This window comes from Dromiciops gliroides, chromosome 3 (genome assembly GCF_019393635.1).
Source record: "Dromiciops gliroides isolate mDroGli1 chromosome 3, mDroGli1.pri, whole genome shotgun sequence".
In the NCBI taxonomy this organism is placed as follows: domain Eukaryota; kingdom Metazoa; phylum Chordata; class Mammalia; order Microbiotheria; family Microbiotheriidae; genus Dromiciops; species Dromiciops gliroides.
This window is the reverse complement of record NC_057863.1, coordinates 448,824,426-448,845,859: the sequence shown is the minus strand read 5'-3', so window position 1 is coordinate 448,845,859 and position 21,434 is coordinate 448,824,426. Positions and strand designations below refer to the sequence as shown.

The window sequence follows — 21,434 nt, the reverse complement described above, 5'->3', positions numbered from 1 at the left end:
AGGCTTAGAAAGCTACCTGGGACGCTGAGAATGCCTTATCCAGGGTCCCATAAGCAGTATATATGTGCCAGAGATGGGATTTGAACCTAGGCTTGAAACCTGACCCTGTAAACTATTATACCGCAGTGCCTCTCAATCATATATGATGGATCATCAATAAAAGATCACGAATACTCACTAAATTATACTATGAACTTGCTTTAACCATTTGAAATAAATATGTTCAAGAGAATCATAATATGTTATGGAAAGTAAGAAATGACCTGAAAATGTATTGGGCTGATAACCATTCAATATCACGAGAGAAATAGAAGAAAGTCTACATTCAATGGAAAGCCTGTGACATTTTTCTAAGAGGCCAAGAGTTGCAGAAGATAATGAGGGGCAGGCAGGTCAATCTTCATCACTGGTGATGCAGTGTGGGTAGTATTCATGCACACTGATATCCAAGATCTATTGAGATAGGATCATACCCATTCTTAAGCTAAATTAGAACTTAGAGATCATCTCATCCAATTAATTCATTTCATACATGTGGTGATTTACACTAATAATTGACGGGACACTGCTAAAGTCAAAAAGAATGTTAATGTCTTAGGAAGGCAAAACTTGAAGGGTTGTCTTATGGGCAGTGCCTGAGTGACAGTTTGTTTGTAAGGAACATGATGAGGCCAATAAATATAATTCAGGAAGCACTTATAACAAGAAAAGCTCCAGGCATTGGTGGTTTGTTAATGATTGGTTTCTTATCAGCATAGTATTATTTATTTATCCATTCAGTGTTTTTATTGACTGTCTAGTGTATACAAATCAGGACTGGATAATATAATGTTAATAATGATTGAGGAAATTAGTGAAAATATTATAAAATAATATTTATTGTTATTTCTAGCAAAGTTAAGTGTAATGAGAGAGAAAACAGAGGGAAAATGAACTTTTCTACATTCAGAAGAACATATTAAAAACTGTCTTAACTTTTTTTTTTAAACAAACCTTTATTTATTTATTTATTTATTTAAAAATATTTTTTTACTTTTTCATGGGGCAATGAGGGTTAAGTGATTTGCCCAGGGTCACACAGCTAGTAAGTGTCAAATGTTTGAGCCTGGATTTGAACTTAGGTCCTCCTGAATTCAGGGCTGGTGCTTTATCCACTGTGCCACCTAGCTGCCCCCATCTTAACTTTTAAAGTAAGTTTAAGGACACTTTTCCTTAATAGTCAAATAAAAAGGTCATTTAAGGGGCAGCGAGGTGGTGCAGTGGATAGAGCACCAGCCCTGGATTCAGGAGAACCTGAGTTCAAATCCAGTCTCAGACACTTAACAATTACTAGCTGTGTGACCCTGGACAAGTCATTTAACCCCAATTGCCTCACCAAAATTAAAAAAAAAAAAGAAGGTCATTTAAATCTTTAAAGTTTATTCAAAGGACATATTATCTATGAAAGTAAATGGTGTTTTAAGATAGTGTCTACTAAGTAACTTTTTTCTTGCCTATCCTTCTATGCCTTGCACATAGTAGGAGTTCAGTAAATATTTTGTGGCTCTCAACATTCCATGGTTGATGCCAGAAATTCTCCATCTTTTTTTCCTTTTAAAATCCCATATTCAGATTCTTTACTCTTTTCAAGTAAGTTTAAGAAAATCACCCCAATTTTCCCTCATGAAAAACAAATGAATGGTGTACCATGTTTAGTTTTTTTATTTCAAATATGAAATTCGCTAAAATAAGTATAAGTGATAAACATTGTTTATTCATCTGAGAAATCTGCATATTTTCTGTTAACAACTTTACTTTAATCCTCTAAACTGTCTTTATTACTTCTAAACAAAATTATAGCAGATCCCTCTGAAATTATTTTTTTTTTGTTTCTGTGATAATTAAAACTATCTTCAACCTTAAATAACAGAAGATTTAAAGCATCTTTGACTTTGAAAAAGCTCAAATCCATTGGCCCCCAAAGCAATAAGTGTAAAATAAAGAGTGGTGGAGTGAGGGCACTTGAGATCAGCTATTATCTTGTTCATTAACTCTGCATGATACAGCGAAAAACATTTAACCTCTTGGGAGATCAGTTTCCTCATCTATAAAATGAATGGGGTTTAGAGTAGATGGCCTCTAAATTCTCTTCATATTCTAGAAAGGTAGATAGATACTTAGATGGTAGATGGATATGCATATTAGATTATATATTACATATATTAGATAGTGTGTTTATATGTGTGTAGGTGCATATAGATAAGCACATATATACATGCATGCATACATACACACACATGCATGTACATACATACATTTCTAGGCTCTTGAGTTTATTCTATGAGTAGCCACATCTGAAAATAGATTTCCCCAAACAATTCTGTTTTCCTTCTGAAATTCTCAAGTTAACCAAACAAAGGTAGGATCACAGTATCACAGATTTTGAGATGAAAAGGACACTAGTTCAATCTAGTTCAATCCTCTCAATGAAGCCTAGTAAGGTTGTGTCTTACTAAAGGTTCCCTAGGCATGATGTGAAGTGGGGTTTGAACCTAGATTCTCTGACTTTAAGCCAGTGCTAGTTCTACTGCACCATACTGCCTCTCTATTTTTAACTTTTTTTTAATTTTTATTTTTTTTTTAAGTGAGGCAATTGGGGTTAAGTGACTTGCCCAGGGTCACATAGCTAGTAAGTGTTAAGTGTCTGAGGCCGGATTTGAACTCAGGTCCTCCTGACGCCAAGGCCAGTGCTCTATCCACAGCGCCCCCACACACTGACTCTCTAAATTTCAATAGGGCCTTCACTGCTTCAAGATAATCATTTTACCCCTCCCTAATCAGTTTTCTATATTCAGTTCTACACACCCTTTCAAGTCTCCCATAACAACCTACTTCCAAATTCTCTATAAAAAGACTTTGTCTTGGGGGCAGCTAGGTGGCACAGTGGATAAAGTATCGACCTTGGATTCAGGAGCTCAAATCCGGCCTCAGACACTTGACACATACTAGCTCTGTGACTCTGGGCAAGTCACTTAACCCTCATTGCTCTGCAAAAAAACCCAAAACAAAACAAAAAGACTTTGTCTTTTACTTTACTGAGAAAATAGTATTCACCATGAGCTCCCTCTTCTCCTGAACACTTCATATCAAAAGCTCTTTCTGTCATCTGCTTTGTTCTCCTTTTTTACTCCAGTTTTTGATATCCTGTCTTGCAAAGAGTAAAATATAGTTGTATCCTGGGTCCTACTCTTTCCCATCTCATCTGGTAAATCTTCCTAAATATCCATTCTCTTCTGCTAATCATAAATCTCCCTTTACTAACTTATTCCCTTCTACCTATAAGCATATTCAGTTCTTCCCTAGGCTTAAAACAAACAAAAAACAAGCCCCAAAACGACCTCTCACTTGTTCCTGTGATCACTTCAAGTTATTTTTCTATATCTTTCCTCATTTTTTTTTATCCAAGCAACAAGAAAATTCTAACTCTCCTTTTTTTGCCTCTACTTCTTTTCTCTCCAACTTTCCCTTTCTCTTCCTCTTCAAACTTTTGTACCCTGTCTTTGGCCTTCATCACTCAACTGAATCTGTTCCTTCCTAAATTAAGGGATTCTAAATGTCCAAATCCATTGGTCTTTTCTCAATCTACAACTTTCTTGACCTTCTTCTTTATATTCTCTGCTCTTTGGATTTTTATGATACTTCTTTCTGTTGGTTCTCTTCCTACCTGTCTTACTACTACTTCCCAATCTTGTCTGTTTCATCATCCATATATTTCCCCTTAACTGTGGGTGTACTCCAAAGTTCTGTCATTGATTCTCATCTCTACATATGGACTTTCTCTTATCAACCTCATTGACTCCCTGGGTTTAATCATCATCACTTCAAAGATGACACCCAGACATATATTTTTATCCCTAGTCTCTCTAATGGGTTCCAGTCCCACATTACTGATGGAACTTTTCAAACTGGATCCCTAGGAGTCAGCCCATGATTACTATTGTTAACTGTTTCCCTTCCATCCTATTCCCTTCCCCATGATATGTATTCTATTATCCATCTTGTTTCATCCTATCCCTCTTCAAAAGGGATTTGCTTCCGTCTGTCCCCTCCCCCAATCTGCCCTTCCTTCTTTTGCCCCTCTCTCTTTATCCCCTTCCCCTCCTATTTTTCTGCGGAGGGGGGGGGGAGGGGAGGGGTGAGGATAGAGAGATTACTCCACCCAATTGAGTGTGTAGTTATTCCCTCCTTGAGCCAATTCTATTGAGATTGAGGTCTTTGAGCCAATTCTGATGAGTGTCAGGCTCAGTCACTGCCCAGATTTGATAGATTAATCCACCCAGTTGGATGTGTCTGTTAGTCCCTCCTTGAGGCAACTCTGATGAGTTTAAGGTCTTTGAGCCTTTTGTGATGAGTGTAAAATTCATTTACTGCCCTGTCTCTCCCCCATCTCTTCCCCCCTCCATACACCCCCCTTTTTTTTTTAAGTGAGGCAATTGGGGTTAAGTGACTTACCCAGGGTCACACAGCTAGTAAGTATTAAGTGTCTGAGGCCAGATTTGAACTCAGGTACTCCTGACTCCAGGGCCGGTGCTCTATCCACTGTACGACCTAGCTGCCCCCATAAGCCTTTTCCTGTTTCTTTCATGTAGGATCTCACCTCTGCATTCCCTTCACCCCTCAATTTAACCCTAAAGATGTCATCATGGGGCAGCTAGGTGACACAGTGGACAAAGCATCCGCCCTGGACCCAGGGGGATCCCAGCCCAAACCTGTCCTCAGACCCAAGACAGTCACCCACTGCATGACCCCAGGTATGTCCCCCAACTCCAATTTTTTATGATTCTTTAGGGTCTTGTATTTTAAAGTAAAATTTGCCATTCATTTCAGGTTTTTCATCACAAATACTTGAAATTCCTCTTTTCCATTGAAGTCCCATTTTTTCCTCTGAAAGAATACGATGAGTTTTGCTGGGTAGGTGATTCTTGGTTGTAATCCCATTCCCATTGCCCTCTGGAATATCATATTCCATGCCCTCTGGTCCTTTAATGTAGAAGCTGCTAGATCTTGTGCTATACTGACTGAAGATCCACAGTACTTGAATTCTTTCTTTTTGGCAGCTTGCAATATTTTCTCCTTGACCTGAGAGCTCTGGAATTTGGCTATAATATTCCTAGGAGTCGTCCTTTTGGGATCTCTTTTTGGAAGTGATTGGTGGATTCTTTCAATTTCTATTTTAGCTTCTTCTTCTAGAATTTCAGGGCAATTTCCCCTGAGAATATCTTGGAAGATGATGTCTAAGCTCTTTCCTTGATCATGGTTTTCAGGTAGACCAATAATTTTCAAATTATCTCTCCTGGACCTTTTTTCCAGGTCAGCAGTTTTTCCCAGAAGATATTTCACATTGCCCTCTATTTATTTATTTATTTATTTATTTTAGTGAGGCAATTGGGGTTAAGTGACTTGCCCAGGGTCACACAGCTAGTAAGTGTTAAGTGTCTGAGGCCGGATTTGAACTCAGGTACTCCTGACTCCAGGGCCAGTGCTCTATCCACTGTGCCACCTAGCTGTCCCCTGCCCTCTATTTTTTTTATTCATTTGTATTTGGTTTATTTTGTCTTGGTTTCTCATAAAGTCATTGGCTTCCATTTGTTCAATCCTAATGCTTAGGCAATTATTTTCACCAGAGAGCTTTTCCATTTGGTTTTTCAAACTGCTGACTTTTTTCTCATGTCTTTTCCTGCATCACCCTCATTTCTATTTCAATTTTTTCCTCTACCTCTCTAAGTTTATCTTCAAAGTCCTTTTTGAGTACCTCTATGGCCTGAGACCAATTTGTATTTTTCTTGGAAGCTTTAGAAATAGGGGCCCTGATGTTGACATCTTCCTCTGAGGGTACACCTCGATCTTCCTTGTCACTAAAGAAACTTTCTATGGTCCTCACCTTTCTCTGTCTGCTCATCTTGCCTTTCTTTTACTTGACTTTTAGATCCTTAAAGTGGGGTACTGTTTCCAGGCTGCAGTATCCCAACCTTAAGAAGTCCCAGGTGGTATGATTTAAGGAGGATCAGGTTCTTCACTTGTCTATCCTGTTCTCTGTTCTGTAGATGACCCCAGACCAACTTGCTAATCAACCAGCTTTGTGTGTTGTGGTTGTCAGCTCTGATGAGCCTGTGCCCCTCCTCCACCTGGGCCACTGCTACTCAAGCCTACCTCCTGGTTCCCAGCAGGGGTGAAAAACCCAAGTTCTGCCTCAGCACCAGCATAGATCCCTGTTAGTCTCCCCCCTGCCAAGGGCTCAGCCCTCCTACCAGACTGTGACCTTAGTTCCAGATGACACTGGTGCCTCAGCAGATTCAGAGGCTCTGGGGGTCTCCTTTTCTGGTGAGGCCTTCCTGGGACTGGATCTGTGTCAAGGTGGCTGTGGGGTTGAGCTCCACTACTGTCTTAGCACAGCAGTACCCTCCTTCTGACCTTCCAAGCTGTTCTTCTAGGAGTCATCTCAAATTCAAGATGTCCAAGACATAATTCACATTTCCTCAAAAACTATCTTTATTCCAAATTTCCCTGACTCCGTTGAAGGCACTATCACCCTCCCAGTGGTTCAGGTTTTCAATCTTGGGATCATCCTCAACTCCTTACTCTCCCTACCAATGTCCAATCAGTCACACACTCTTTTAAATTCTGTTTCCACAATATCTTTTGCATGGGTTTCCTTCTCTTACTTCATAACATTCAGACCCTTATCATCTGTCCCCTTCAATGCCTTCTCTGCATCCAGCCTCTCTCCTCCCTAATCCATTCCCTGCTCAGCTGCTATAAGAGTATTCCTTAAACTCAAATTTTACCGTTTCATTCCCCTTATCCCCACTTTAGTGGCTACCTGTTTGTTGCCTCTGAAATCAAATACAAAGTCCTTTTTTTGTGTTCAAAGACCTTCACATTCTGTCTCCAGTCTACTTGTATAGACTTATTATAGATTATTAACATTCTTGTTCATTACAGATCAGCCAGCCTGTGCTGAGGCACGTGATGCTCGAGTGTCCCCCCATTCCCAGCCGCAGCTCTGTCTGGCGGATTAGCTTGGTGTGTGGGTGCAAAAAGCCCCAAGATTTGAGTGGAGAAAATGAAAATATATATAGATCTGGGAGTTAGACAGGAGGGGGCAGCAGACAAGAGATGGGATGGACAAGGACGCAGGAGAAGGCTAAAGGACTAGGAGCAAGGAGGAAAAGCAGGCGGACAAGATTAAGAGAGGCGAACAAGATTAGAGGGGCGGCAAAGGTAGCAGAGGGCAGACTGATGGAGCAGATAGACAGACACACTGAACAGGAGGCAGCGGAGAGCACAGAAGCGGTCAGCACAGGGTACAGGTAGGAGAAAGCAAAGATTAAGGCAGGTGGAGTTAGAAGTGAAAGTGAAGCAGGGAAGCTGAAGTGAAGGAGAAAAAGAGTGAAAGTTAGAGAAAAGTGGAACATACCCTGAGGGAAGAGGCGGCTAAGGCCCTTATTGTATTAAAAAACTTCCAGGGGCAGCAGGTGGAAGCACTGGAACTGTTCACAGTCAGGTTGTACATTTTATTTCCCTGTATTCATCATTTTAAATAGTATCTCATAAATAAACTCTGCTTCGATTATTTAGTTAAGAGGCTTCTTAATATTTTGTTTATCAATTTGGGAGTGGAGCAGTGTGGTGGAACTTTATAAACAGCCCATATTAAATTAATATTAGTCAGATAGCCTATTAGTCAAAAGGCCCAAGATTAGTCCTCCAGTCAGATTAGCCCCAAATTAGGCCCAGCTAGTCATTTTAAAATATTTTCACAATAGCAATCCAATTCTTCTTGTACAAGAGGAGAGCAGGGCTGATACTGAAAGTGCTATTCAAACCAATGTCCAACAATTTTTGCATAGATCAGAATATGGAAATATGGGGAAAATTTTTTTTCAAATGGAAATTGAATCTTCCTACCTCTTCACATTGTACCAAAGCAAAATAGAGAGAGTATTGGACTTGGGGGCATGAGGACTTTGGTTCAAATACCAATCTCTGACATTTGCTGTATGTTTGACCTGGGACAGGTCATACAACTACTCATCTACAAAATGGTGGTATGGAAGTAGATGATCTCTAAGACCCCTTCTAGATCAGATCTTTTGTTCTTACTATAAACAAAAGATAGTATCTGTCAGATAACCTAGTAGTTGTTCAATCTTTGGTTGGAAGGGCTATTAGAAGCCATTTACTCCAACGCTCACCTAATGCAGGAATTCAATCTTCATAATGGAAAGCCATCTAATATCTATTTGCACACCTCTAATGATGAGGGGCTAACATCTCACAAGGAAATACATTCCCTTTCCAGATAGTTCTTTGTATTAGATAGTTCTTTTTGTTGGATCATTTTTTCCTGGGTGATATAGCCTGTGTTTTGTGAATTCATATAAAAACCTGAAGGCTAGAGGGCAGCTAGGTGGTGCAGTGGATAAAGCACTGGCCCTGGATTCAGGAGGACGTGAGTTCAAATCCTCCTCAGACACTTGACACTTAATAGCTTTGTGACCCTATGCAAGTCACTTAATCCTCATTGCCCCCAAAACAACAACAACAAAAACAAAAACAAAACAAACCAAGAAACAATAAACTCTGAAGGCTTAGAGAATTACCTGTGGCATTGAGGGAGTAAATTACTTATTTAGACTTACAGTTAGGATAGGTTATTCAAGACTTGAATCCATATCTTCCTGACTCCAGACTGGCACACTACCCCCTGGCACCCAGCTTTTCTGGACACACGCAAAGCTTCTACCAACGAACTGCCCCATTCTGATCCCTGAGGGCTATCTCCAGTTTTACTCTTCTGTCAGAAGTCTCTCAGGAAACTCATGCTCTGGACATGATTAACACACACACACACACACACACACACACACACACATTCTTAATTTTAATTCAACCAAGACCTAGTGTTAAGGATTACATGTTGATCTTTTTTTTTTAACTAGGAAAATCATGAAAGGCCAGGGAGAAAATAAATAAAAAAACATGAAGAATAGGTATTATTTCATTCTTTGTATTTTTCTTCTCATCAACTAGTGTATTGTGTGTTTCATAACTAGGCACTTAAATGTTGATTCACTGACAGGATAAAGGAGGCAATGTGGTGCAGTGGAAAGGGTTCTGATTTTAGTCAGAAAATTCCATTTCTGATGCTTACTACTTATATGACTTTGAGCCAGTCACTTATCCTACCTGAGACTCAGTTTCCCACATCTGTAAAATGAAGGAATTGAACCTGATGGTCTCATTCCATTTTAAGTTGATTATGATCCTAAAAACAACCCCCCCCCCACAAAAAAAACACCCCAAACAGAAAACAAAAAACCTAGTGAAGTTTAAAAAGGCATAGAGATTTTCTCCAGAACCTTTTGTAGGCCCAATCTAAAATCTTTTTTCCTTAATTTTTGGCCCATTTCCATTTCTGGTCCAGTAGTTTAGAACACTTCCTGGAACATCATTCTCTTATCTTTTATTTCGCTATATCTCACCTATACCTAACCTAATGTAGGGTTTATTTATTTGGGATGTAATGACTAGCTTATTATGAAACTGTGAATGAGCCTCCCACTCATATTGTTATTGGACTGATTTTCTTTTCTACTTTCAGTGTTCTGTCCTCTGTTGGAAATTCTCACTAAAAGCTGCAGACTGAAAGTGTTTCCTAGCTCACTTCAGAACCTTTGTAAGTAAGGGATTGTTCAAAGACAATTCCAAATTCAGTCCAAATGAAGGTGTTATTTGCAATATACTTAAAGTTCTTTCCAAAGTTGTCACTATGATAGACTGGCCAGAAGTTATTAATCGTATTGGTAGATGCAACATGATAAAGATTAGAATGATCCCTGTGCTTTCTCTCAGCAGTTATGTTCAGTTAGTATTTCTCTCTTTTCTATGTCTGGGTCCTTCTGCTTACTTATAGTCTCATTGTTATTTGTATTTCCATCCTACAAGGAAGACTTTTCCTATAATCCTATTTCATAATCTCACTGTGTTCCAATATTTTAAATGGGCATCAATAGTAGAGCCAATTTCCACCATCATCCAAAAAGGTTTATTTCATTTCACAGCTTCAATTTATCCACAGCCACTTAAAAATGTAGTGATAACAAGTCAGAATACAATACTCCAGATGAGTTCAAACTGATACAGATGACACTCTACTTCTATAGATGCAGCCTAATACTGAATCATTTTTTTCTGCCCATTTTTCTGCTAAGACCTTCCTACCAAAATTAATGTTAAATTTATTTCCTATATCTGTGGAGTTGATACTTACTATTTAGCCTTCTTAAATTGCATTTTGCTAGTGTCTATCCACATTCAATCCTGAAAATTCTTCCCACTCAGAATTGAAAGAGTAAGAGATAAAGTACTTACTTGCTAAAATGTCCTGAGTAAAGCACGGTCATTTCCACATGAATGAGTCTATCTTGGGAAGACACAAGATTTGATTCTTCCTCTTTCTGTGTCTTTTTCCCCACTCTTCCCTCTCTTTCTCTCTGCTCCTGTGACTCGGCAGGCACTTGGGGCTGGGGGCTGAGAGATGCAGCCATCCAGACTGCAGCCAAAGCTAGTGAGCTGTGCTCTGCTGAGTTTGTGAAAGAACAGCTGGAGCAGGCTGCTCCACAGCCTCTGTGGAGCCCCGCCCCTCCTATGGGCAGCGACTAATTTCTCATTTCCCACCCCTCAAATGGTTTCCCCAGATCTCAAGGCCTTCTCCTTCCCATCATTGCCTGCAGGGCAGTGTCTGGAAGGAGGATAGTAATATTACTTAAGAGTTCTTAGCCAAAGCTCCTTAAAATGTGGTTCCTGACCCCATATGGGGTCACATCACTGAATGTGGGGGTCACAAAAAATTTTAGCAACAGTAAAAGGTTATGTCTACATATTTTATATACTATGTATCTGGGGTCTCGTAATATTTCTCAGGCGAAAAGGGGTAGTGAGTGGAAAAAGTTCAAGAAGCTCTGATCTAAATTGTGATGGAAGGCAAGGCAGGACACACAACTTAGGGGTACTGCAACTTCAGCAGCAGGATGAGCCACTTTTCCTCTTAGAATCTATTTCATTCATAGGGTGCTTCATAAATGTTTGTGAGGCTGATCAGACAATAAACATTAAGTGCCAACTAGACAGTATTTTTTTTTCCAGTTTTCACATAAAGTAGACTGGGAAAATATGTTGGTCCCAGGACATTGTGATAAAATAATGGGATTGGCAGATGCCCAGGGGCCCCACCTGAAGACTGATTTGGAATTGATTGAATTGGGTAAGACTGAGAAACTGACTGAGAACCTACTTAAGAATGATTAAATCGAGACCACACCTGGCTGGCCATGAGTAGTATGTTGTTCTCAGAGGCTGTGGACTATGTCATCAACAGGAGACCACCCTCAACCAATCAGCTTGAAGGACCTTCCCTTTTGGGGAGGGAGACAGGAAGTAGGAAGGTGAGGGTGGCTCGATGGAGCTTGCTCTTTTTTGTTCGGACTTCAGCTTGTTGGCAGAGAGACAGAGAAAAAGAGAAGGCCTTTTTTAGTCTGGGACATTGGCTTGGGGGCAGAACTTCATGTGGGCTGGTAGGAAAGTAGGGTTTTCTCTCTGGGTATCCCAAATAGATCTAAGCTAGGGTTTTTCACCCTATCTCTCTTCACTAATTTCTAATACATTTTAATAAATACTTAAAAGCCTAAACTCTTGTTGAATTTATCAGTAAATTTTAGCCAATTTCCTCCCAAAAACCTGGGGGGGGTAGGGTTAGGAGCTACATTAGATTTTTTTTTTTTTAGTGAGGGTTAAGTGACTTGCCCAGGGTCACACAGCTAGTAAGTGTTAAGTGTCTGAGGCTGGATTTGAACTCAGGTACTCCTGACTCCATGGCCAGTGCTTTATCCACTGTGCCACCTAGCCACCGTAATACAATAGATTGTAAACATCACAACATTTATAATTCATTTTATCTTTACTGCATCCCAACTAGCCCATACAGACTAGTACAACCATAGCCTCACAAAGATGTCAAGAAGCCCCACCAGGGTGGGCAGCTAGGTGGTGCAGTGGATAAAGCACCTGCCCTGGATTCAGGAGGACCTGAGTTCAAATCCAGCCTCAGATACTTGACACATTAGATGTGTGACCTTGGGCAAGTCACTTAACCCTCATTGCCCTGCAAAAGAAAGAAAGAAAGAAAGAAAGAAAGAAAGAAAGAAAGAAAGAAAGAAAGAAAGAAAGAAAGAAAGAAAGAAAGAAAGAAAGAAAGAAAGAAAGAAAGAGAAAGGAAAAAAAAAGCCCCACCAGAAAAGATGAGCTCTGGGTAAGCCTGGATGTTCTACCCCTCTCACAATTGCCTGAAGGGCAAAGAGGCTCAGTTCATCATCACAGATCCCCACTTTTTGAAACTGTTGTAGCTGGGAGGGGGTGAAGGTTAGCTGAAGAGATCATTAATAAAAGGAGTCCCCAACTGGACATTGGTGAACATTGGAGAGATGTCTTAGAAGTGACCCTGGCCAGGAGTAGGAATGTGAGAGGTGCTCAGGGTGTTGATTAGGGGTGAGGGTTATGGCCAACTCACTTTGTATGACGGGCTGAGGGCCACTTGCCCTGCTTTACCTGAGACACTGGGAGTGAGTTAAACATTGCTGGAGAGTGTGGCTCTCTTACTTAGATGATGAAAGTCATCTTCCTCATCCAAGAGTCCTTCAAACAAAAGGCCACCTGGCACATCCTTGTTGGAAATAGAAAGTAGGCTGCAAGAAGGAGCATCTGCCACTTGGGGTGGTGCGCTGCCTGCCACCAAGAGCAGAATCAGGACAGTGGCATTCACTAGAGCAGGGTGATCTGGGAACAGGGCATCCACAATACTGGGATAAGTGAAGACAAGGAAGAGATCCTTATCCTGAAGCACTCCTATTACTGAGGTCTGGGGTGGCCACAGTGATATGATCCAGTGATTCTTTATTACTCTACCCCTTAAAGACTATATCTTGATAGGCAGAGATCCTTTGCAAGATGGCATACAAGACCCAGACTCCCTCAGGGCAGTTGTTTTATCCAAAGGTTAAGTACAGATGCCTGAATAAGAAAAAAAAAATGAGAGACAGGAATAGAGGCAGAGATCATGAGAAAAGTGGAATGAGGTAGGACTGCCTTACCTTTGTAAATCTGGTGCCCATGTGGTGAGCTCAATTAAACCATATTGTTCTCCAGGACTTTAACGGAGAAGGTGGTGAGAGGGATGGTGCTGAGATCTTGGTGAGACCAATGGTAGCGTGCTACTGGAGCAGGAATTGACATGAGTTTTTATTATCTCTTTGGTTGCACAGTTTTTTCCCAGATAAGAAGCTATATCTTTTTGTTTGAAGGTAGTGAAGGGACATCCAGGCCGCTGGCTGCTTTGTTTGATTTAGAGTCCAGTTTCCTCCAATTTTCTACCCACTACTTACTGTAGCCCAGGTATTTTGGAAGAGAATGTAACCTCTGAAAGAAGGGGAGAGGGGGAGAGAATGAAAAAAAAAAATACCAAGGCAAATCTGAGAAGGAAGCAGCCTAGGAAGGAAAGGTGAGAAATAGTTGGAATGTTTATTCTCCAGAAAATTCAGGAATGTTCTCTGACCACAATACAAAATTAAGAGAAGAAATGAGAATTTCCTGCATCTAGAGGTTGAAACCAAGGCTTATCTAAGGGAGTTTAGAGGAGAGAGATTATTTGAGGATTTCCTGGTCATGCCAGAAAAATTGCAAGCCTTTTTTGTAACTTGAAATCAGTGTTAGAAAAAAAAATAAGATGACCCTTGTATTTAACAATACTGAAGTCTTGTTTTTGGTCAATAATATTAACATGAAATAAAGTGGGAAAACAGAGCCCTTTGGTATAATTCAGAATGTCAAATCCCATTTTAATAGGGTACAAAATGGGTAAACAATGCCTTTTGGAGCAATTTAGCATGCCAGGTAGCTGGAATTATTCCCATTTTTTTCATTAGGGATGATGTATTCCTAGTGACAGTTCAGTGTCTGTTTTACACATAAAGTGACTTTAGTATTGGAGTGTTGTGGAATAGTTCTGCCTATTTGGGAGGAGTTGTTCCCCCTCTCCCCAACTGCTCCTATTATTTTTGAGCATTGACACTCTTTTGAAAAGAAGCTCCCCCCCACATTCCCATGGTGTGACCACAGTTACTATGCAATAGAATTGGTCAAATGAGTTTTAACTGATCAAAAACCAGAGACTCAAATGAAACACATTGTTCCATGCAATATTGAGAGTGTTAGCCTCTGAAATTCACAGATAGTTATTTTTTTCCCTTCATATTCCCCCAGCAACAGGTAGTTCAGAATTCTACACAAAGTGGACACACAGAAAATGCTTATGGATTGATAATAATCATGATGATATTAATAATAATAAATCAGTTTCATCCATACCTGAGGGAAAGTAAATAAAATATTATCCTACTGCCACCTGGTGTTCCAAAGAAGCCTGGTAGAGATATATTTCATTTAATATTAATTGGTCCAGGAAAATACAACTTTAGGTACAATGATGATGTAGGGGGCATGTAGCTTCATAGAAATAATGTTATAGATAGAAGATAACATTTCTTATCACAAAGGAAACACTCTAGATGCACACTTAATCCCATTTCCTTCCATCTCAAGCAGGTTGTCTCCATTAATAATAACTATCATTTATACAGCACTTGAAGGTTTGTAAAATGCTATCCATTTCCATATTTCTATATCATCTATCTCTATATCTGCAAACTTAATTTATCTTCATGCACTTGGAGGAAGGTGGTGTTATCAATTCAATTTACAGATTATGAAAGTAAGGCAGACAGAAATTAAATAATCTGTCCAGGTTCACACAGATAATAAGTGTCAGAGACTGGATTTGAACTCAGATTTTCCTAGAACTTCAGTTAATTGTACCACCTAGCTTCATATCACCCCCACTCTCATTATTACACATAATCTATCTATATATACTAGATCTTACCCAGTAGGTTACAAACAGGCCCATGTTTTCCCAGACGTCAAAGAACAGCCTTTTTTGGGGGGGGGGGGCAATGAGGGTTAAGTGACTTGCCCAAAGTCACACTGCTAGTAAGTGTAAAGTGTCTGATGCCAGATTTGAACTCAGGTTCTCCTGAATCCAAGGCCGGTGCTTTATTCACTGTACCACCTAGCTGCCCCCAAAGGAACATACTCTTGATTGACCATCCCTGTTAGCTGTCATCCAGTATCTCTCCTTACATCCTCAGTAATAAGACTTCTCAAAGACGTTTTCTATACCAGGGCTTTTGAAACTTTTTCCACTCATAACCCCTTTTCTCCTGAGAAATTTTACATGTCCCTGGGTATATAGCTATACAAATAGGTATATAAATTTTTCACAACTCCCACATTCAGTTGCTCAACTCCATATAAGGTCACAACCCACAGTTTAAGAAGCTTTGTTCTATACTAGTTACCTATAGTACCATTCCTTTGAATTTTTTTCCGGGGGGGGGGAGGGAGGGCTGAGCAATGAGGGTTAAATGACTTGCCCAAAGTGACACATCTAGTTAAATGTCAAGTGTCTGAGGTCAGATTTGAATTCAGGTCCTCTTGAATCCAGGGCTAGTGCTTTATCCATTGTGCCACCTAGCTGTCCCTGCTCTCCCCTTTTATTTTCTTCTAAACCCTAGGCAATCTAGCATCAGACTTCCTCATTCAACTAAAACTATCCTCTACATTTTTAGTGATCTCTAACTTGCCAAATGTAATGGCCCCTTTCCCCCAATCGTCATTCCTCTTGATCTCTTTGCAGTCTTTGAATTTGTTCTGGTTCATATTTTTGTGACACTTCACTGTTTCTCCTACTTAGCTGACCACTCGTTCTGAGTATCATGTCCACTAACTATGCATGTAACCCAAGACTCTTTCCTGAGTCCTCTTGTCTTCTCCCTTAATACTATTTTGAAGAGTTGTACACAACTTAAATGACTGAAAAACAACAATAATAAATAATACAGGAGAGCAAAATCTATTGTACTTTAGCTGAACTCATAAAAGCAGGGGTAGCAAAGATGATTTCAGACAAGTTATCAGCAAAAATAAACAAATTAGAAAACTACAAAATTAGTGAAAGTATCTCATAGACAATGACTTATTCATGGATAATAACAATACTCAACACAAATATGTACCAAACTATATAAAATATAAATGATTAAAGGCTAAATGAATTACAGGACTAATTAAAAAATATAATAGTGAAGTACTTTATTATACCCCATTTGAGAACTAGAAAAATCTCACAAAAACATTAAAGATATTAAAGACCTGAATAGTATTTTAGAAAAGTTAAACAAACTTCACCCCTGACAATTACTGAATAGGAGTAGAAAGGATTATACATATTCTAAGTCTTATGTGATCTTCACACAGTAATCATATATTAGAGAAAAAAAACTTACCAAGCAAATGCAGAAAAAAATAGAAATATTAGGTACATATCTTATAGACCATGATTCAATAAAAATTTCATTGAATAAAAAGTCAATGATGAAAGGATTAAAAATTAACTGGAAATTTATTAATAGTCGTAAATAATTATAAGATCAAACAACCAATGATAGTAATGATAGATCATTTCATTAAAGATAATGCCAACAATGAGATAATGTACCAGAATTTGGGGGAATGTTTCCAAAATAGTCCTTAGGTAAATGTGTACATATCTAAACATTTTTGTTTACAAAAGAGAAAAAGAACATATCAAATTGGATATGCAATGAAAAATTAGAAAACCAACACTTTCTTTTTCTTTTTCTTTCTTTCTTTTTGCAGGGCAATGGGGGTTAAGTGACTTGCTCAGGGTCACACAGCTAGTAAGTGTCAAGTGTCTGAGGCTGGATTTGAACTTAGGTCCTACTGAATCCAGGGCCGGTGCTTTATCCACTGTGCCACCTAGTTGCCCCCACTTAATTTATTTTTATTTATTTTTTTGCAGGTCCAACACTTTCTTAAAAATAATTAAAAACTAAATTAGAAATCCTGAAAACCAAATAAAAATTTGATGAAATTGGAAATTTTAAAAAAGCATTGAATTAACAAATACAGTCATTCCTTTTGAATAAAGGAATTTATTTCCATCAAAATCCATCCAATTCTCCCCCTAAGCTTTTCCCTCCCGACTCACCGAATAACCACTTAGTTGCAGCTCACAGCAAGTCCACACCTGAGGCATCATTGAGATTGTTTATCCCACATGGTTCAGTAAAAGAGAAAACCAAAGGTAGTGGAATTATAATATGATCATATAGAGATGAAGAGACCTCAAAGGCTATATATGTCAACCCCAATGGAAGTATGAAGGTCTAAAGCAATGCTAATTTATTCAATCATGAAAGGAGGGAAGAGCAACAAAAATAAAAGTTTGCAATAAACCTAGCCTCCTAAGAGATAAACTTGTAAAGATACTCATGGCAGAAGAAGTGAATATGAGTAGAAAAACTAGAAAAACACACAATGAAAGGGAAGCATAATGCAGGGATAGAAAGTAACCTCAAAACAAGTCAAACAGCAATAATAAAGCAATTCTCTATAGAAATGGACAAACACCATAACAGTAAAATTTATTTAGAGCAACACAAGAAAAGAAAGCTGTTCTGTGAAGCCTCATGATCTCTAGTTGACTTTTCCCTTTAGGGTTTCTTATTTCTCCCCATTTGTAAATGTTTCCCATTTCCTTTACAGGACTGGACAAGTTCATTCTATTTGCTGGCTGAGGAATATAGAAGTGGAGGTGGAGTAGGGCATGCCAGGCTAGGTCACAGATTCAAAAACAGAAGCAAAATCACTGAAACTGAAGTTTGAAATGTAACTCTAGAGGGCAGCAATCTGGTGCAGTGGAAAAAGCACTGGTCTTGAATTCAGGAGGACCTGAGTTCAAATTCGGCCTCAGACACTTGACATTTACTAGCTGTGTGACTCTGGGCAAGTCACTTAACCCTCATTGCCCAGCCCAAAAAAACCCCAAAACAAAAACAAAAAAACACAAACAAAAAAGAAAAGAAAAAGAAATGTAGCTCTACCAGGTTCTTCATGCAGAGTACAGACTAGGACTGGTTATAGTGACTGTGACCTTCATATAGCTTATTTAAGAAGGTTTTATATTGTTTGAAGATGTTTTCGACCTTTTCTTCTTCGTAAAATTTTAATTACCCTATGCCTAGCACATTTATTATTGTCTTGGGTTTGTAGAGTGAGGGAGATGTGCTGAGAGCTACTTTAAAAAAATATATTTCTGGTCTCCTGACTCTGGATTTGACTTCTTAACAGGGAAGGTAGATGCTTCTTCCAAATGCGTTTCATCTAATGTACTTAGAATTGACATCTTCCAAGAAGGATGAGAAGAGTTAGGAGGATATAATGCTTCCCTAAGGGAAAAATGGGCTTGCTGCCTGTGTAGATGGCATTAAGAAGCTGCCTTTAATATTTCCTTCTGATCTTCATTGTAAACTTTTTCACTCACTGAAGATAAAATGTCAAGTAAACACAAGGTAGGTCAGCAAACCTCACAACCATTCCATTTTAGTTCTCCTAATTCCTGGTTGACTCTGTAATAGAATGGTCATTTGTCATGCCAAGCATAAATATTCCATAGTCCTATGGTCCTACATCATGTACTGTATGATCATCTCATGAACTAGAGGTACTGAACCTCTACAACAGGAACACACATCTCATAATACTGGTGATAGTACTAGAAAGATAAATTAGTATTGATGTTTGTTAACTAGAATTTGGAATATTGTCTTTTAATTCAATTCAAACATAAGTCATTACCATCAAACAAGCCCCCTGTTTTAGCCTGTACATTTCATGAATATCAAGGTATTAGTAGGAATATTACAGAGAAATGCAAATATTATGCTGCTTCTGTAAAAATACTTATTTTGTTAAAAGTCAGCATCACTACTGACCTTTTTGGAACACTTGGAAGAAAATTTTAAATGATGACTTCCAATTCAGTGTTTCAAGTGGTTATTTCTCTTCTAGTAATACGATGGACCTTTGTGGAATTGCTAGGATGACTGAAGCCTAAACTAGCATTCGAAATGTGACAGCCTTTCTCAGGAGCTTGAAGAACCACAATGCACCCCTTTTTTCCAAGATCAAAAAAGCAATCTTTTTTCCCCAGGAAAAATGGTATTCAACATTTTAGCAATATGGAATATACTTTCATTTTCTTATTAATAAGGAAAATAAGTGACTCCAGTAGTTTAGTTCATTTTAATAGCTATTTGACAAATTGAGTTATTTTTATTTGTTATTACATCCTTAAAAGTACTCCTAGTTTTCTGGGAGAAAATGCCTCTAGGCTTGCATACCTTAGCACCTTGCACAGAATTTTGTGTAGACACTGATGATTGTCTCTTAATAACACTAGGGGAGTGTATGGCCCATCTCTTCAGGATCATGTCATTATCACTGATCAGTGAGATGCACCAGAGATCTTTGGTTCATAAACGGTCTTCAGGGCATCCTAGAAGTGCTTTGGATTCTTGGCTGTTGACATAAAATTGAACCTTATCTGTCTTTTTACTAAGCTAAGAATACTGCATTTCTCTGAGCTTTGAGTTCACTTTACTTTTGATGGAGTTAAATGCTGCCTTCCTGTAGATGTATGAGCTGTCCTGCTGTTAAACTCTATGGAATTATTGTTTCTTGTTTATCGACTTTTGAATTTCCCTATCATTTTTTGTCAAACCACTTCTGATGTTTGTTTTGGGCCAGATGAGCAAATGTGGTGCTGTAGACCAAGTTTCTGAAAGCTGCCCATTCTTTCTCTGCTCCACTCTTGCTAACTGTGGGTTGACTCAGATTTCCATCCAGGTGGAACTGTTCACACATAGAAAAGCATTCTAATCTGTTGACATTGATTCTCCTGACAGTTGTCTTGCTTTGGGGCTACTGATTTTGCTGAATGAAAATATTTATTTATTTATTTATTCATTCATTCATTTATTTATTTATTTTATTTTTTGCAGGGCAATGAGGGTTAAGTGACTTGCCCAGGGTCACACAGTTAGTAAGTGTCAAGTGTCTGAAGCTGAATTTGAACTCAGGTCCTCCTGAATCCAGGGCCAGTGCTCTATCCACTGTGCCACCTAGCTGCTCCCTTGAATGCAAATATTTAAATTGGAGAGGATGAACCTATGATCAGTCCAGCATTCAGTGCCCCACAACCCCTTCATCACTCTCACATCCTGCCTGTCTCTTCTTATAATGACATAATCTATTAAATACCAGTGCTGGCTGTGAGGATGCATCCATGATATTTTGTTGTCCTTAGGTAAGCAGAAGACAGCATTGGTGATGAGAAAGTCATGAGATGCACAAATCTTCAGTAGCAAGTGACCTTTGTGGTTACCGTTTCTGACTCAGTTCCTTCCAAGGATCCCCTGCCATGTCAGATACTCTGCCTATTCTGGCATTAAAGTGACTCAGAATTACAAGTGTGTCCTCTTTCAGCACATTAATGATGAGGAACTTCAGGTCTTGACATAATTTTAATTGACCTTATCAGAATTTGGCATGGTAGTAGTAATCCCTCTCTAGCTGAACCTTCAACTGAAGAAGAGACATCTTATGCCTTTATAGGCTCCTTGTGAGTGCCAAAGTGCCTAATTTCATCATAGGAGAGATATACAAGTCAGTGGGTCCACTGCTCATATAGAACCTGATTGAAATTTTCTGGATTATATGGCAAAAATGAAATTATCTCCCAGGAGAGCAAGATGCCTCCATTGCCCATCTCTATAAATGAAAAGGAAACAAGCTATCCTGTGAAAATCACAGAATCTCTCTCTCTCTCTCTTTCTCTGTGTGTGTGTGTGTGTGTGTGTTGTGTCCTGTCATTGCTTGTAATATTCTTGTTAGAGTTCTGCTTAAACAACTGACCCTTTGCCTGAAAGGTGGTTATCTACCTGAGAGCCTCTTAGGCATGCTGCATCAAAGAAGGCAAAACAGAATCTCAGCAGCACAAAGCCACTTTGAGCTGTGCAAATCTGGAGACATTGCCATTCCAATGTTTTAAGAGACTACTTGTGCTCAAAATGTGTAAGAGCCTTCCAAGCTTGTATTCGACTGATCAGCCACAGTCAAACACATTGTACACTGACCTCAAAACTGAAAGATCATTGGTCTTCTTTGAAAACAAAAGATGGACAATAAATAATCTTGACAGTATAAATACTCAGCATGTATTTGTTACTTACGATAACTCTCAAGTTCACAGTATCTCAGAGCTGGAAGGCTATCTGGTCCTACTCTATACCTGAACACAGATTCAGATTCATTCTACAACATCTCTAATAAGAGGTAAGGCCTCTTCAATTTGAAGATAT

The 21,434-nt window shown here is 39.0% G+C and overlaps 1 protein-coding gene and 1 pseudogene across 1 annotated transcript in view; both read right to left on the bottom strand.

The window, feature by feature from the left end:
* Window positions 1–10,504, bottom strand: part of LOC122747776 (sodium channel protein type 9 subunit alpha-like) — a 97,913-nt gene extending 87,409 nt beyond the window's left edge. Inside the window, exon 1 of the mRNA XM_043993617.1 lies at window positions 10,414–10,504. The gene's annotated coding sequence lies outside the window, so the exon portion shown is untranslated. The remainder of the gene's footprint in view (window positions 1–10,413) is intronic.
* LOC122747774 lies at window positions 394–20,496 on the bottom strand (annotated as a pseudogene).
* Window positions 20,497–21,434: the final 938 nt, after the last annotated feature.